The sequence below is a fragment of the Pelobates fuscus genome, chromosome 7, assembly GCF_036172605.1.
Source record: "Pelobates fuscus isolate aPelFus1 chromosome 7, aPelFus1.pri, whole genome shotgun sequence".
NCBI classification, from domain to species: domain Eukaryota; kingdom Metazoa; phylum Chordata; class Amphibia; order Anura; family Pelobatidae; genus Pelobates; species Pelobates fuscus.
In genome coordinates this window covers 112,324,982-112,341,393 of record NC_086323.1, presented here as the reverse complement: position 1 = coordinate 112,341,393, position 16,412 = coordinate 112,324,982, and the positions used below count along the sequence as shown (strand labels likewise).

The following is a 16,412-nucleotide window of genomic DNA, read 5'->3' as shown; positions in this document are numbered from 1 at the left end:
TACACAAAGCTGGGGGGAGAAAGAGAAAAGGTCCTGGGGTGGGAGAGACACACAGAAGAGCAGGTCAGGAATGAGAAACACAAAGGGACTGGGAAAGATAGATACAGAGAGGCTGAGGAAAGGAGACACACAAAGTGGCTGGAGGGCAGAAAGAGATGAGGTTCTAGAGAGAAGAGACACACAGAGGGGTTGGGGAAAAGAGACACACAGAGGGGCTGGAAGGAGAAAGAGACACAGATGATCCTGAGGAGAGAAAGAGACACACATATGGGCTGGAGGCAGAAATATACAAGGTACTGGTGGGAAGAGACATAAGAGGAGTTGCGGGGAAAGATACACAGAACAATGGCTGAGGGCAGAGACAAACAGAGGGGCTAGGGTAGGAGAGATAGACACACATAGATGGGCTGTGGAAAGGGGGAAAGAGACACACAGAAGGGCTGGGGGAGGTGAATGAGAGACATACTAAAAGGGCTGAGGAAAGGGGAGAAGGAAACATACACAAGGGTTTGACAGGAGACACACACAGAGAGGAGCTGGGGAAGGGGCAAAGAGATACACAAAATGGCTGGGGGGGAGTGACAATGAGTGACAATCTGTTGGAGGGAAGAGACATACAGAGGAGCTTGGAGAAGAGAAACACAAAGGGACTGGTAGGAGACAGAGACACACAACTGTGCTTGGGGAAGAGACACACAGAGGAGCTGGATGGAAGAAAGAGACACACACAGGGACAGGAAGGAGAAAGAGGCACACATAGGTGCAGGGAAAGGTGAGAAAGAGACACACAAAGGGGTGAGAGAAATAAGAGACACAATTTCATGACTTACCTTCACTCCTTTGCTGCTCCGGTGGCATGCGCAAATGCCAGAGGCAGACCGCAAACTTCAAACTCTGATCACATCACATCTCACACGAAATGATAGATGATTGGGAGATGTGCATGATCATTCCATGCTGCAGGACCTGTAGGGTCTGTGGGTATGGCTGGAATCAATCTGAAAACATAATTACCTCCCATGGCAGCCCAGATGATGGACAGCCCCATACTGCCCTCGTTACTGAACCATTGCTGCCTGGACTTTGAACCCTGGATTTCCTTACTCTGCCTTGCCCTATTGGATTTGTTTGCCTTGGACTTTTGTTTATTGTTTTTGCTAGTACAAGTTCTGCATTTTCAGGTTCCATACACCAAACCCTGACACACAAAGGCTTGGGGGAAGTATGAGACCCACAAAGTGGCCTGAGGAAGTTTAAGACATGCAAAGGAGGGGGAGTAAGAGACACACACAGAATGTGTAAGACACGCAAAGGGGGAACATGGGGGGAAAATAAACACAAGAGCTTAGGAAATTCAAAAGGGGGTTAAGAGACATTGGGGGCATGGGAAACATAAAAATGTATTTTTGCCTGTGTACAGGGGCGAACTGACCACTTGGGCAGATCAGTCATGGATCGAGGGCCGAGTTGTTATGGGCAAATGCAAATATTGTATTTCTCAAACTGTGTACTTCGTCTTTAAGAGATATTGCAAACTGACAAGGTGTTAGAAATGGAGAAAACAAGGGTTTGGCTGCACTCACCTAAACATACTTAAATGGGGTGCTGCTGGGAGCCAATAAGTACAGTAAAAATGAAAATCCAGCGCACTCACTTTTGAACAATTTTGTTAGTTTTATTAAAAACACCTAATCTAGGCAAAAAATAATGGGGGTTTAGTTACAGTATATGATCATACATTGCATAAGCCTGCCACAACGCCAATGTAGGTGTTAGAAATTGAACATATTGTTTTTTTATACATGTTTCTCTAAGCAATAACCTTTTACCTACTTTCAGTGCATATTATGTTTACGCCATTTTGTGCCAGACGAAATACAACAATAATAATGCATAAACAAGCTTCAGGGCTATGCTACGACTCTTTCAGTACATAATATACTGCGGTAACCCTAAACAGATAAAGATGTTCAGACTTTAAGATGCCATCTTGTCCTAAGTCAGGGAATATCTCATGACGTGTGCACCCTTACGTTTTAGTTATGGCCTTGTAGCTTTGTCAAGTTAAGGGAGGTCCTAAAATTAATAAAGTAAAAGAAGTGTTACTTTTTTATATATGAACTACAGTAACCCTAAAATGAAGACACCTAGGGTATAAATATGTGTACCTTTTATATGTTAACAGGAGAGATTTGGAGACAGATGCTTCATCTTATAATGACAGAGAGGCTGACAAGATGACATGTTCAGGGGGGTATGTTAATCTCCTCAGCCAGAAAAACATGATTTCTGCCATATTCCAGCGATATGTTGCAGGGCACCTGCAACATATCACTCTGTAGGTAAACCCCCCTCACTGACTCTCTTTTCTCAGCACTTGTGCGGTGCTGTGTGTGTGAAGAGAAAGAGGCGGGGCCGGGAAGTGACATCACTTCCTTCCCTCGCCTGAAGAGCACCCAGAAGATAAGGAGCTGCAGCAGCCAGGCAGACAGCACAGGTAAGCTCCTTATAGATTTTTCTTGTACATCCTCATTGCACTCACCCCTGTCTCCCTGCACCCACCACATCTCCCCCTGTACCCACCTCAGCTCCCTTGTACTCACATCAGCCTCCTCTGCTCCCACTTCAGCCCCCCTCTTCTCCAATGCCTTCCAGTACCCACCACAGACCCTATTTCCTTGTCTGTGCCCACTACAGCCATTATGTCACTCACTGTGCCCACCACAGCAATTTGTGTACCTGCACCCACCACAGCTCTTCTGCACCTACCTCAGCCCCCTCTGCACCCACCACAGCCATTCCTGAACACACCACATCTCCCCCTGCACCCACCTCTGCCCCCTGCACCCACCTCAGCCCACCTCAGCCTCCTGTCTCCCTGCACCAACCTCACCAAGCCTCTCTGTACTCACCACAGCTCTACCTGCACCCACCTCAGTCCCCCCTGAACCCACCTCAGTTTCCCTGCACTCACCGCAGCCACCATTCCTCTCAACACCCACCCCAGGAACTACCTATCCCTGTACCCACCTAAGCCCCTATGCTCTCACCACATCCCTTATGCCACCTCCAACTACCATAGCCCCTATGCATTTCTGTACCCACTACAGCCCCTATGTCCCATTCTACACTTACCACAGCCCCTATATCCCCTCCTGCTCTCACCACAACCTCTATGTTCCACCCCATACTCTGTCCAGCCCCGCACCTACCTCAGCCTCCCCGCCTACCTCAGCCTTGTGTGCCGCCCTGCACCCACCTCAGCCCCCCGGGCCTCTCTGCGCCCACCTCAGGCCCGTGCCTCCCCATGCCAACCTCAGTCCCCACTCCTCCCCCTGCACCTACTTCAGCATCTATCCCCACAGGCACACACTACAGCCACTATCCTACTTATACACAGTAGAGCCTCTATTATCCAAACACGCACACACTACAGCCCCAGTTACCACCAGATGCCTACTACAGATTCTATCCCACACACACTGCAACACAACCAGCCCTCTCCACTCACATACGGCACTGCAAATAGCCCCATTCACACGCGCAAAAACCCACAAGGAGCCTCACTGTATAGACACAATCCCACAAGCAGCATCCCCACACATACAAAACCACATGCAGCCTCCCTACACATATACATCACAAACAGCATACCCACCATTTCAATATTGCATACAGCCTACACACATTTGCAATCAATTATATAGCACCAGTATATTCTGCAGCGCTGTACAATAGGTAAAACAAGAGAAATTATTCATTTTAACACAACACTTTGACATACAGGAAAGCAACATCACTAGCAGCATCCCCCCACACACAACCCCACAAGCAGACTCCAAACACATGTATGGTTGCACATGTGGGGGATGCTGCTTGTGGTGTGATCAGCAAAAACAGTGGAAGTGTGTAAATAAATGTGCTTTATTTCTTTATTTTAATTGCTGGGGAGGCACGCCAGCAAGGGTTACTCCATCTAAAAACAATGTTTATTAAAACACTGTTTTTGGTTGGGTTAACCCCTTAAAAGCAAATCGGGCCATTTTTGGGGGCTCTGCGGGTGTAGGAGTCAGGGCTGTGTGGCTCTCACACAGCCATTATGTGTGCTGGGCAGCCTACACATAATACATGTGTGAAAGCAGCAGAAAGAAGGGGGAGAGGAGTAGTAGGGGGCCAAAAAACCCTGTACCAGGAGGGGGGGGGGGGGGGGGGGGCCTGATCACCCACTGCCTGAGGGCCCTGTGAGTGGTCAGTCCACCCCTGCCTGTGTAGCAAAAAATGCTTGCAATAGCCCTGCCTGTGTAGCAAAAAATGCTTGCAATAGCCCTGCCCATAATGCTCTAACAGCAAGGCAAAGTAGCACATACAACAACAACGTACACACAGCAACAAAGTACACAGAGCAATAAGGTAGTCCACGACATCTGGCATGCTGAAGACTGTCAACCGCTAGTCCTAAACAGATTTTGTTTTAGAGATTTCAATTACAGTGGATGATAAGGAGATGTCATATCATGCAAAATATTAGTATTTTTCAAGTTTTAAAGTACAGGCTCTGGGTTTGTAGTATATTTGTTATGCTTTTGCATATTCACAGCATTAATCTCCCAAGTTTAAAATGACACATATAGCTAGAAGACCTCTGACATTTTTGTTTAGTAATGTGGTTGATATGTTACAGAATGTCTGTAGATTTGATACCGGAGAAACTGACGGAAGCCAAGCACAGAGAGATGGACACAGGTTTCTTCAGGAAGGAAGAGATTCTTTATTGGATCACCGATCGGGACTCAGAGGGACTAGCGTCACCAAAATACAGCAAAGTCTGAGTACTGAATACATAGAGTACATTCCTTATATAGCACTGTAGCTCCTCCCACAATTAACTACACCCACACATACCCTTAACCTATTTAATAAATAGAGTCTAAACTCATCCATCCGGTCTAACCACGTGGCTCATCTGATACAAAGGAGAGGGACGCGTAATTCCAGTTCTTACATTCCTGCACCTGGTCAGTACAGTGATAACAGTATCTTAGCTACGTGTAATTAACTAACTGATACTACAAACACATATACATACATATGCCTTGTGGCAATCTTAGCCTGCTAAACTTGTATTTTACTGGAATTACATCACATTCCCCCCTTTGATGCCTCTGATATTTCACAATTACTTGAGGCATCACTTAACCTTGGTTTGCATATACCTCAGGTTACCATGAACCAGACCAGACTTATCTTATGATGTGAATCTTTTAACACTCATCTTCCTGCATTGGTTCTCCTTGATCTAGAGCCTTATACTTATATATCGCCATTATCTGTGCAGCAGCCTTCCTCTCTGCTATACTTCCTATCAGGCTTTGCACAGACCTAACTACTAAGGGTATAAGACACGGTAGGAGTAGACACAACAGTAAAATCAGTAGGACTCCACCTACCACTGCCTTAAGCCCTCCAAACCACTCATACCAGCTACCAAACCAACTACTTGGATTGTACCCTTTCCATACCTGAGTAGGCACATGCACTAGTTTAACCATATGGCTAGTAAGCTCAGCTATTGCTTGCCCTTCGTCATCTATTTGAAGACAGCAATTGCTCAGGTTAAACTTCCCACATACACCTCCCTCTACTGCCAAAAGGTAATCCAAGGCTAATCTATTTTGGTACACTGCTGTCCTCATCCTGGTATTATGCTTCGCTAGAAGATTGAGTGCTTGTGAGGTCTCATTAGTAATAATCTCAACCACCGCCTGTAATCTTATAATACGGTTGAGCATATAAATTGGGGTTCTATAACCAAAGGTACCATCTTCTGCCCACGTGGCTGGCCCATAATAATCTATGATACGCTGGGGAGGCCATTCATTATCTTCCCAGGTGCCTATCTCTAAGGGTCCCCTTTTCTTCCTATGATTCACATCATACACTTTAACACCTAAAGTCTCACCTGTTTCAATCGGTAACAAGAAGAAGGATGGTTTGAGCATACCCAACACACATGCCCCTTCCCAGTCCTGTGGCAACTCCGAATAGGCTTTCTTACCACAGATCCAGTACAAATTTGCTGGGGCTCTCCAGGTAGATGTGATGGATAAATCAAACCACACATCCTTTAAACTGGCATATCTAGCAAACGGGTTAGATGGTTCTGAGACATTTGAAGCCGACCACCAAGTTGTATTTTTAGTATCATCATCATAAGCTTTTTGCCCTAGACAAGTTAATTCTCCTACAGAAGTATTATACATTATTCCTTTCCTTGCTATGCAAACATAACCTATGATGGAGGTCTTTAATCTCCACTCAGATTTACCTCTAACACTCAAATGATAATCGGCTTGTGTAGATATTAGTTGGTCAACTGCCTCAGAACCGGACATTACCTCCTTTGCTTCCCAAGGCCATTGGTCTCCCATGTTAGTACCTCCACACACATAGCAGTTGGTAACATTAAGACTACCGGCAATACTTTCAGCTAGGTCAATGAACAGGTTTTTAGCGTTATGGGGGATCTTATTATCTATACTCATCTCTTCATAAAAGGAATGGTATACTTGATGAGTCTGGGAGGATACCGTATCAGTCTCTATTCCTATAAACAATAATGTCCCAGGATCTAAACCCGTCCCGTATATCTGAAACCCAAATAAATTTCCATACTTATCTAGGAACTTGTCGGGGTTATTAATAAGTATATGGACTGGGTTGCATTCCATAGACTTACAATAAGGGCTAGTCGGCAACTTAGTCACTATCATGTCTTTATCTACTGTCTGTCCCCAAGTCGCCCACCCCACACAAGACCAATATGGACAAAAGTTATAGTCTTTATTTGGGCATCTAGGACTCACATATTTATTTTTACTACTGGGACAAATATATTTATCATTAGACCCATACGTCCTCTCCCATCTAAGATCCCCACATACATTCCACGGTTTTCTACCACTTGATATCGCCTTACATGCATCAAATAGCAGAACACCCGAAGAATGTACGGATTCTAACACCGTCTTATTAATTAGGGTCCCCTGAGGATCTCCATTCCTGAGAGTCAACCAAATTGTACGAGGTTGATACTCTGGACTGAAGCACTTGGGTTCTCCTACTCCTAAATGGCACACACTATAGTCTATATTTAGGTATCTACATCTTGATACCTCTCCTTTACATTCGTATTGTGAATGCCAAATTAGGGTTTGGGAAATATGGTTACCTGTTCTCGTAGTCTTAATGCATACCTCACAGCTAGGAGTGTCGGTACCTCTACCTTCCTGAATATAAAAACACATATAAATAAACACAATCAAAAGCACATCTTTCGCCGTCATCCTCAGTCTTCGTCCGTGCGATGGAACCTCAGCTTCCAGGATGTGAGGGCTGCAGGGAATGGAGTTCTGCTCGTCTTCACAGGTGTCCCTTCGAGACTTTCCTGGCTTATACACTATGTGTTGGTAAGCGGACAGGCTTTATTATGGCCTTCTCACTCACACCTGTAACAATAAAATTTGTAATCCACAATAATTCCTCGTTACTCCGACTGAGTAGTGCGTTTCAACCGGATCTTGCAGGGATTCTCTGGATCTGCTGTAATTTGCCAAGAATCGACTGCTGCTGGTTTAACCCTGGAGTGATGTATCCACGGAGTTACTTCGGCTACTTTTATCGCTGTAGGGGTAGACAAAAGAACAACATAAGGACCTCTCCACTTGGGCCCTAACGGTACATTATTCCACTCTTTAATCCACACTTGGTCTCCTGGATGATAACTATGAACAGGGGGATAAATATTCACAGGTAATCTATCTTGTACCCATTTCTGTACCTCCTCCATAGTCTTACCCAACTCTACAACCTGCTGCCGGGTAATTCCTTCTCCCAACTGACTCAAGTCCCCCCTTAAGTTACCAAGTACGGGAGGTGGTCGCCCATACATGATTTCAAAAGGAGAGAGGCCCATCCTTCTGGTAGGGGTACTGCGGATTCGCAATAAAGCTATGGGTAAGAGAACGTTCCACTTAAGTTGGGTTTCCTGACACATTTTAGCCAACTGGTTCTTTATAGTTCTATTCATTCTCTCTACCTTACCAGAACTCTGGGGTCTATATGCAGTATGAAGCCTCCACTTTATACCAAGCATATGAGTCAGTTGTTGTAGGCACTGATGAACAAAAGCTGGACCATTGTCCGATCCTATAGAACAGGGTAGTCCATATCGGGGTATTATTTCTCGTAGCAGGAATCTTACAACTTCTCCTGCTTTCTCTGTACGAGTAGGACATGCTTCTACCCAGCCTGAATAGGTGCACACAATTACCAACAGGTAACGATGTCCACCCGATTTAGGCATTACTGTAAAGTCTATTTGTAGATCGGACATGGGGAGTCCCCCCATAAACTGGACTCCTGGTGGCTTTACTGGTCCTTGTCTTGCATTATTCTTAGCACACGTTACACATCTGCGTACAATGGCCTGAGTCAAGTTGGACAATCTTGGTATGTAGAAATGTTTCCTGAGAGATTCTTCAGTACTGTCTCTCCCAGAATGTGTCCCGTTGTGATAATTTTGGACAATTTCTACCGCTAGTGATGCTGGTATGACTATTCTTCCATCTTCTAGCTGATACCACTTGTTCTCCAAATACTTTCCCGGTTCAGTCTTTAACCACTCCTCTTCTTGAGCTGTATAAACTGGAGTCCATTGGGACAGTGGAGTTGGTATAAGAGCAGCTATATGCCCCACATACTCCTGTCTTCCTGATTCAGCAGCACGCTTAGCTGCACTATCTGCCATCCGATTTCCCTTGGTTACATCACCATCTCCTCTCAGATGCGCTCGACAATGTATGATACCGACTTCTTTCGGCTCCCACACTGCTTCCAATAGTTGTAGGATTTCAGCTGCGTACTTGATTTCTTTGCCTTCTGAATTCAGTAGTCCTCTTTCTTTATACAAAGCTCCGTGGGCATGAGTGGTTAAAAACGCATACTTAGAGTCCGTATAGATATTTACTCTTAAACCTTCAGCCAATTGTAACGCTCGTGTTAGTGCTATTAATTCTGCCTTTTGTGCTGATGTTCCTTTCGCCAGTGGCCGAGCTTCTATCACCTTGTCTATTGTTGTCACTGCATATCCTGCATAGCGGATCCCTTCTTTCACATAACTACTGCCGTCGGTGTAATATTGAACATCGGGGTTCTGGATGGGAAAATCACGAAGATCTGGTCTACTTGAAAATACTTCATCCATTACTTCCAAACAATCATGTTGACTTTCAGTAGGTTGCGGCAAAAGGGTAGCTGGATTTAAGGTGTTTACAGTCTCTAAATGCACTCTTGGGTTTTCACACAACATTGCTTGATACTTGGTCATACGGCTGTTACTAAACCAATGATTTCCTTTGTAATCCAACAACGTCTGTACTGCATGTGGGACTCGTACATAAAGTTCTTGACCCAGAGTGAGTTTATCGGCTTCAGCTACTAGCAGGGCGGCTGCAGCTACGGCTCTTAGACAAGGTGGAAGTCCGCTGGCCACTGCATCCAGTTGCTTAGACATGTAGGCAACAGGTCTTTGCCATGATCCCAAGTACTGTGTCAATACTCCCACAGCCATTCTTCTTTGCTCGTGTACATATAAGTAGAATGGTCGTGTGTGATCAGGTAGACCTAATGCTGGGGCACTCATCAAAGCCTTCTTCACATCTTCAAATGCCGTTTGCTGTTCTTGGGTCCATAAGAAGGGGTCGTGCTCTGTACCTTTGATGGCTGCGTACAGAGGTTTTGCCAGTATCGCATAGCTGGGAATCCATATCCTACAGAAGCCTGCTGCCCCCAAGAATTCTCGCACTTGTCTTCTATTCTTGGGTATTGGTATTTGGCAGACAGCTTCTTTTCTCTCTGGCCCCATAATCCTTTGACCTTCAGAGATATGGAATCCCAGATACTTGACAGTTGGCAAACACAACTGAGCCTTCTTCCTGGACACCTTGTATCCTGCCTTCCAGAGAATATGTAGTAGATCGTGCGTTGCTTGCTGACATTTTTCTTTTGTAACTGCTGCTATCAACAAGTCATCTACATATTGTAACAATACACATTCTCCTGGGATAGACTCGAAATCCAGTAGATCTTGACTTAGAGCTGAACCAAATAGGGTAGGTGAATTTTTAAACCCTTGGGGCAGTCTTGTCCAAGTCATTTGGCGTTTTGAGCCCGTTACAGCGTTCTCCCATTGGAAAGCGAAAATACATTGGCTTTCTGCGGCAATTCGGAGGCAAAAGAAGGCATCTTTGAGATCTAAGACTGTGAAGTAAGTAGCCCCGCCCGGAATTAAAGCAAGCAGGTTATATGGATTGGGTACAACTGGATGTATGCTAACAACCGCATCATTGACTGCTCTTAAGTCCTGTACAGGTCGATACTCATCTGTACCGGGCTTTTGAACAGGCAGCAATGGGGTGTTCCAGGGGGAAGTACAGAATTTTAGGATACCATACCGTATGAACTTATCCAGATAGGATTGGATGTTCTTCTTAGCCTTCTGCGGAATGTGATATTGTCTTAGGCTCACTGGATAAACCCCATGTTTCAGTTCAATTTTTATTGGTGGAATATTGCGGGCCAGTCCTGGTGGGTTGTTCTCTGCTCAAACTCCTGGTATGTTAAACAATGTCTCATCACTCCTAGGGTTTTGGCTAGTCAACACTGTATAAAGTCGCCACTCTTCTTCCTTTGGTACGGATAAAGTCATAATACCTGAAGGTCCATTAAACTTTAAGGATGTTGTTCCATTTGGTAGGAACGTAATCTGCGCTTGTAATTTTGATAGCATATCACGTCCCAGCAATTGGACTGGACATTCAGGCATATAAAGGAATTGGTGTTTTACTACGTGGCCTCCCAATGTACAGAGTCGACTTTTAAGAACCGGTTTTTCAGCACTTCTTCCAGTTGCTCCTATCACAGTAATAGTCCTTCCAGATGGAGGAGCAACTAGATTAGTCACCACTGAATGTTCAGCACCAGTGTCGATCATGAACGCACTCCTTTTCCCCCCTATTGATACATCGACCATAGGCTCCGCTCGACCAAGGGGGATGGAGCCCGGTCGGTATCAATAGTCCTCCATGACAGTGTCAGCCAATCCTACAAAGTCCCTACCTTCTCTATCGCGGGACCTTTGCGCTGCTGGAATATACCTGTCTTCCCTAACACTTCCTCTGTTCCCATTACTCCCTCTATAACCATTACTCCCTCCGGGGCCTCCTCTACCTCTCGCTCTACCTCTAAAGTTTCCGTAGCCTGCCCTGGGTTGGTCTCTCTCGTACTGCTCTCTTTGCGGACATTCGTTCCTCCAATGCCCTTCTTCCTTGCAATACGCGCATTGATCCCTACTCAAAGGCTCCCTACTCCATCTATTATTGCCTCTATCTGGGCCCCGTTTATCTACGCCTGCGATCGCTACCGCTAGCATATCAGCCTTTTTACGCATCTTGCGCTCTTCCTCTTTCTTACTTTCTGTATCCCTGTTCATATAGACCTTATTTGCTACCTCCATTAGTTGGGTGATGGACATACCTGCAAACCCTTCTAACTTTTGTAGCTTGCGCTTAATATCTCCGTATGCTTGGCTGACAAAGGCGGAGTTAACCATTCGGGAATTGTCTGCGTCTTCCGGATTAAAGGGGGTATACAAGCGGTATGCCTCCAATAATCGGTCATAAAAGACACTGGGCGCTTCATCGCTTTTCTGGATCACCTCAACTGTCTTCGACATGTTAATGGCTTTCTTTCCTCCGGCTTTCATGCCAGCAATTATAGCGTCTCTATAGGCTCTGAGTTGAACCATATCAGCACCATTTACGTTCCAATCGGGATCGGTGTTGGGATAGTGTGTCGCGGCCCATGCTGCTGGATTGGCTTGGTTCAAAGCACGGGCTCTATCCTCTAATGCTTTAATGGCTGCTTGATTTATTCTTGTCCTTTCCTCATTGTTAAATAAAGTCATTAGTAACTGCTGGCAATCAGCCCATGTCGGATTATGCGTCTGTACTATTGAGGTGAACAGATCAGTCATAGCTTGTGGTTTCTCAGTATACGAGGAATTATGGGTCTTCCAGTTTAAAAGATCGGTTGTGGTAAATGGGACATATACGAAGACTGGGTCAGCGTGTGCCATTTGACCTGCGGCATCGATATAAGCTGACCCGGGATTCAGACGAAGAGGCATCTGATAGTGCTTTAATTGTTGGGCACCAGTCAACTGTCGGGTTTGGATGGGGCTACGTAGAGAGGCGTCAGTCATGGGTTCCGGTCGGGGAGAGATAGGGTATGGGGATGTGGGAGGTCGGTTTTGGGAAAAGGTCGTAAATAAAACACTTCGAGCCGAGCTAGATGAAGCTTGACCGGAAGTCTGAAGTGGCGCCAAATCAGGATATTCGTTTCTAATGGGGGTGGATTCTGGTTCCGGAAGGGGAGATTTAGTACGAGGGGGGGTGGATCCTGTACTGGAGGAGGAAGCGGAAGTGGATGAGGGTAATGAGGGGAGGGGTGCAGGACTTCCTGCGTTTGCGTCACTTCTTCTTAACGGAAAGTAAGGGGGCGGCAAAGGGATCTCGGACTCAGGGGGCGTGTCCAAAATGGGCCTAACACCAGTCCTAGTGGACGAGCAAGTCCTAGCTACCATGAGGCGACACTGCTCCTCGTGGCATGTCTGGAGCCATTTTGGCGAGTCATTTACGGCCTGTCTCCAACAGTCAATATAAGGAAACTGGCCGTAAAGTTCAGGCCTACCCGATACAGCCACGTGTAAGCGCTGTACCAGAGTTGGATCCAAACTGCCACGTGGCGGCCATGCCGCAACCAAAGTAGGCCACTCCCTAGTACACAAAGTGACCAAACGTACAGGAGACATCTTTACCCCAAAATCACAAACTTTGAATCCCTTTTTAAAATTCTTAACCATACATCCTAAGGGATCCGGAATCGTTGACTGCGACGCACCCATACTTAACAATGGAACGTCGTCGACAACGAATACTATACACGCGTACTATTCAACAGTCACACCCGTTTCCTCTGGCAACAGCACCACGTGGTACGGTTACCAAGTGAAACGTACACAATAACAATAAACACTCAGGGAATTCCCGTACACACACAGCTGTTACACCAGTCACTATATAATCAATATTATGCCCTTTGGCGTAACTATACAGTCACCCACGCTATAATTCTCTATATACGAATTACCCGTCTATAACACACCCCAGTAACATCGTCTTTTACAAATAGCGGTTACAGTACGGTTAGCATAGGTCAAAGCACAAGTTAAGGTCACAATACAATTATTAGTGGTTATGGTGTTAAACATGCAATGGACGACAATGATTAGTACTTATTATATAATGTCAGTAAATATACAGGGTTATGGTACCGTGCACTATAATACAGCAACACACTATTAACACTCTCGCTAGACGGCTGAGCTCGCGCTATCTAACAAGATATACACTTTACTAAAACAATCGTTAACACATTTACAATTCCCAACTAAACTATTGGCCAGTACCTTGAATGGACTACCTAAAACTATATACACCCGTTTTGGTTAGCCACACTGCCCAATCACCACATATATAGCGAGCTAGAGAACCGAATTTACACAGGCGCCTCTTAGTCGCACTATCAAAAGTCTAGTGGGTTCCAAATTTACACGCCTTCCCACTTAGCCCAGATAGGATGAGAACTAGCGAACCGAATTTACACAGGCGCCGCTTAGTCTCCCGGTCCCTCCGACCTAGCGAACGTAATATACACCCTAGAACGCTAGTCTAGACAAGACACCGGTGTCCGGCTAGGGCTATTTACACCAGGACCCCGCCTGACTAACCAAATCAAACGGTCTGACTAAAGAGCGTTCGATCGAGCGGTGCGCCTTCGCTCCTTCCCTCCGACAGAGGGGGCAGATACACAGATTCAAAACCCCTTTGGGCCTACCGCACAATCGGTATACCCCTAGTGGGTCCTGCCGTCTAAAACAGCAGTTGTCTTACCTCCTCGTTCCTGAACCTGAGTTCACACTCATCGACGGGGACACCCCAGCACTTCTCACGTAGAGGCCGATGATCTCCTGGACAACAGACCAGTGGCGCCGAGACGAAGGGAGGTCCACGCAGAAGTTCAGGGGTGCAGCCGTAGAGAACGTGGGCAAAGATAGACCGTCTCACGCCTCTGCCTCTCAGCTACCGTTGAACGATGAGCTTCCCGGCCAATGCACCAAATGATACCGGAGAAACTGACGGAAGCCAAGCACAGAGAGATGGACACAGGTTTCTTCAGGAAGGAAGAGATTCTTTATTGGATCACCGATCGGGACTCAGAGGGACTAGCGTCACCAAAATACAGCAAAGTCTGAGTACTGAATACATAGAGTACATTCCTTATATAGCACTGTAGCTCCTCCCACAATTAACTACACCCACACATACCCTTAACCTATTTAATAAATAGAGTCTAAACTCATCCATCCGGTCTAACCACGTGGCTCATCTGATACAAAGGAGAGGGACGCGTAATTCCAGTTCTTACATTCCTGCACCTGGTCAGTACAGTGATAACAGTATCTTAGCTACGTGTAATTAACTAACTGATACTACAAACACATATACATACATATGCCTTGTGGCAATCTTAGCCTGCTAAACTTGTATTTTACTGGAATTACATCACAGATTGGTATATCAAAAACATTTCAGATAAACAGGTAGAGGCTTGAGTGTATCTATCATGTGAATACCCAGTATTTGCCCGCTCTGGCTTAGAACTGAATACCGATGGAAACTTTACAATCTGCTGAATGTACACTTGTGGCTGCTACCATGATCAACTATATATGTAATGTTTGAAATTAGCACTTTACCTGGTGAATCAGTTTCTTTTTCGACAATTTTTTTTTTAATTAAAAAGTCCACTGTTCATTTTCTGCTTTTTTTTTCTAGTGATGCTGTTAGATAAATTGCAATGAGCAATCTGGACGTTCTACTGAGAAGAGCATCAGAATTCATTTTACAACCTTCTCTCTATAGTAGATTGATTCAAATGATTGTTTAATAGTGATGAATATATGCCTATTAAACAGAGCGCGGTTACGTTGACCCGTGAAGCTATTCATAATAATCTTTTCTTTTCAGTAAAAACTGTGATAAAAATTTTCTTTAAAAAGTCACTTACATTCTAATTCAGTACAAGTTGCATGCAGAGAGGTACTTTCCAGGAGGCATTAGCTTGAGATGTCCACTTCTGATTGACATATAGTTCAGGTTTCTAAAATGCTGCAGGTCTCTTTTCCAGACATAATATATGAACAAACATTAAGTACTCCACTTAAACACATTTACACAAATTATCATTACAGCAACACTCTAGTATTATTCTGAACAGTAGAGTGGTATTATAATTCTTTGAATTATTGGGCACCTCTACAAGTAAATAAATAGATTAACTTACCTTTATTCACCCGGCATGCTTGTCTCGCCGCTGCTACCCTGCCGCCAGTGGTTGTGGTCATCAATGTTCTCAGACAATCCATTGCTTCCAAATAGGAATAGTGGAAGGCTACTGCGCATGCACCTCACTGTACCAGTCAGTATCTTCTTATAGAGATGCATTAACTCAATGCATCTCTGAGGGGTGCAGTGTAGGCTCATCCATAAGGGCAGTTGTGGCAGTGCCCCACCAGTTTTCATGTTGAAAGCATTTTTTTTCCCCACAATTTATTTGTAGTCATTTAAGACCACCTAAGATTTTTTCAGGAGGTGGGAGTACCTATAAAACATGGTAAGGTTAACAAACAACAGCCATTGCCTATGTGTATGTTAAAATACATTTTAAAAATCTCTTTAATTCTGTAATAGTTTTAGTACTGTAATTCTGGGCCCTTCCTCTCAGATTGATGGTTTGGAGAAGCTTTCTTGGCAAATAATTTTTAAGGCCTGGCTAGAAGCACATATATATATACACCAGGGAAAAATCTTGGAACAGCCATCTTAAAACTCACACAGCCATCACTGTTTGGGGAGAATTTGGTGTCTCCATGCAGAGCATGAAGAAGTCAATCCTCAGTCCTGCATTGTTTGCAGGACCTAGTCCAGAATGTCAGAGTGATAGCCACTAGAAGTGGTGTTAGACAACAATGTAAACACTGCCTTTTCTCAGTCCGACAAAAACGGTTGTAAACGACCTCGGACATACCTACGTCAGCGGCAAATAGGAGCCCTGGACTTACCTGGACCGTCGACCCGCAGCATTCCCGGATCAGGGGTGGGGGGGACTGCCGAGACCTCAGCAGTTCCCCTGCAGCAGCTTCGGCCACCGCGGCACTCCAGGGCCATGCAGGG

At 45.2% G+C, this 16,412-nt stretch overlaps 1 protein-coding gene across 1 annotated transcript in view; it reads right to left on the bottom strand.

The window, feature by feature from the left end:
• GALR3 (galanin receptor 3) overlaps nt 1–15,022 on the bottom strand; it is a 65,065-nt gene extending 50,043 nt beyond the window's left edge. Inside the window, exon 1 of the mRNA XM_063426419.1 lies at nt 14,936–15,022. The gene's annotated coding sequence lies outside the window, so the exon portion shown is untranslated. The remainder of the gene's footprint in view (nt 1–14,935) is intronic.
• Nucleotides 15,023–16,412: the final 1,390 nt, after the last annotated feature.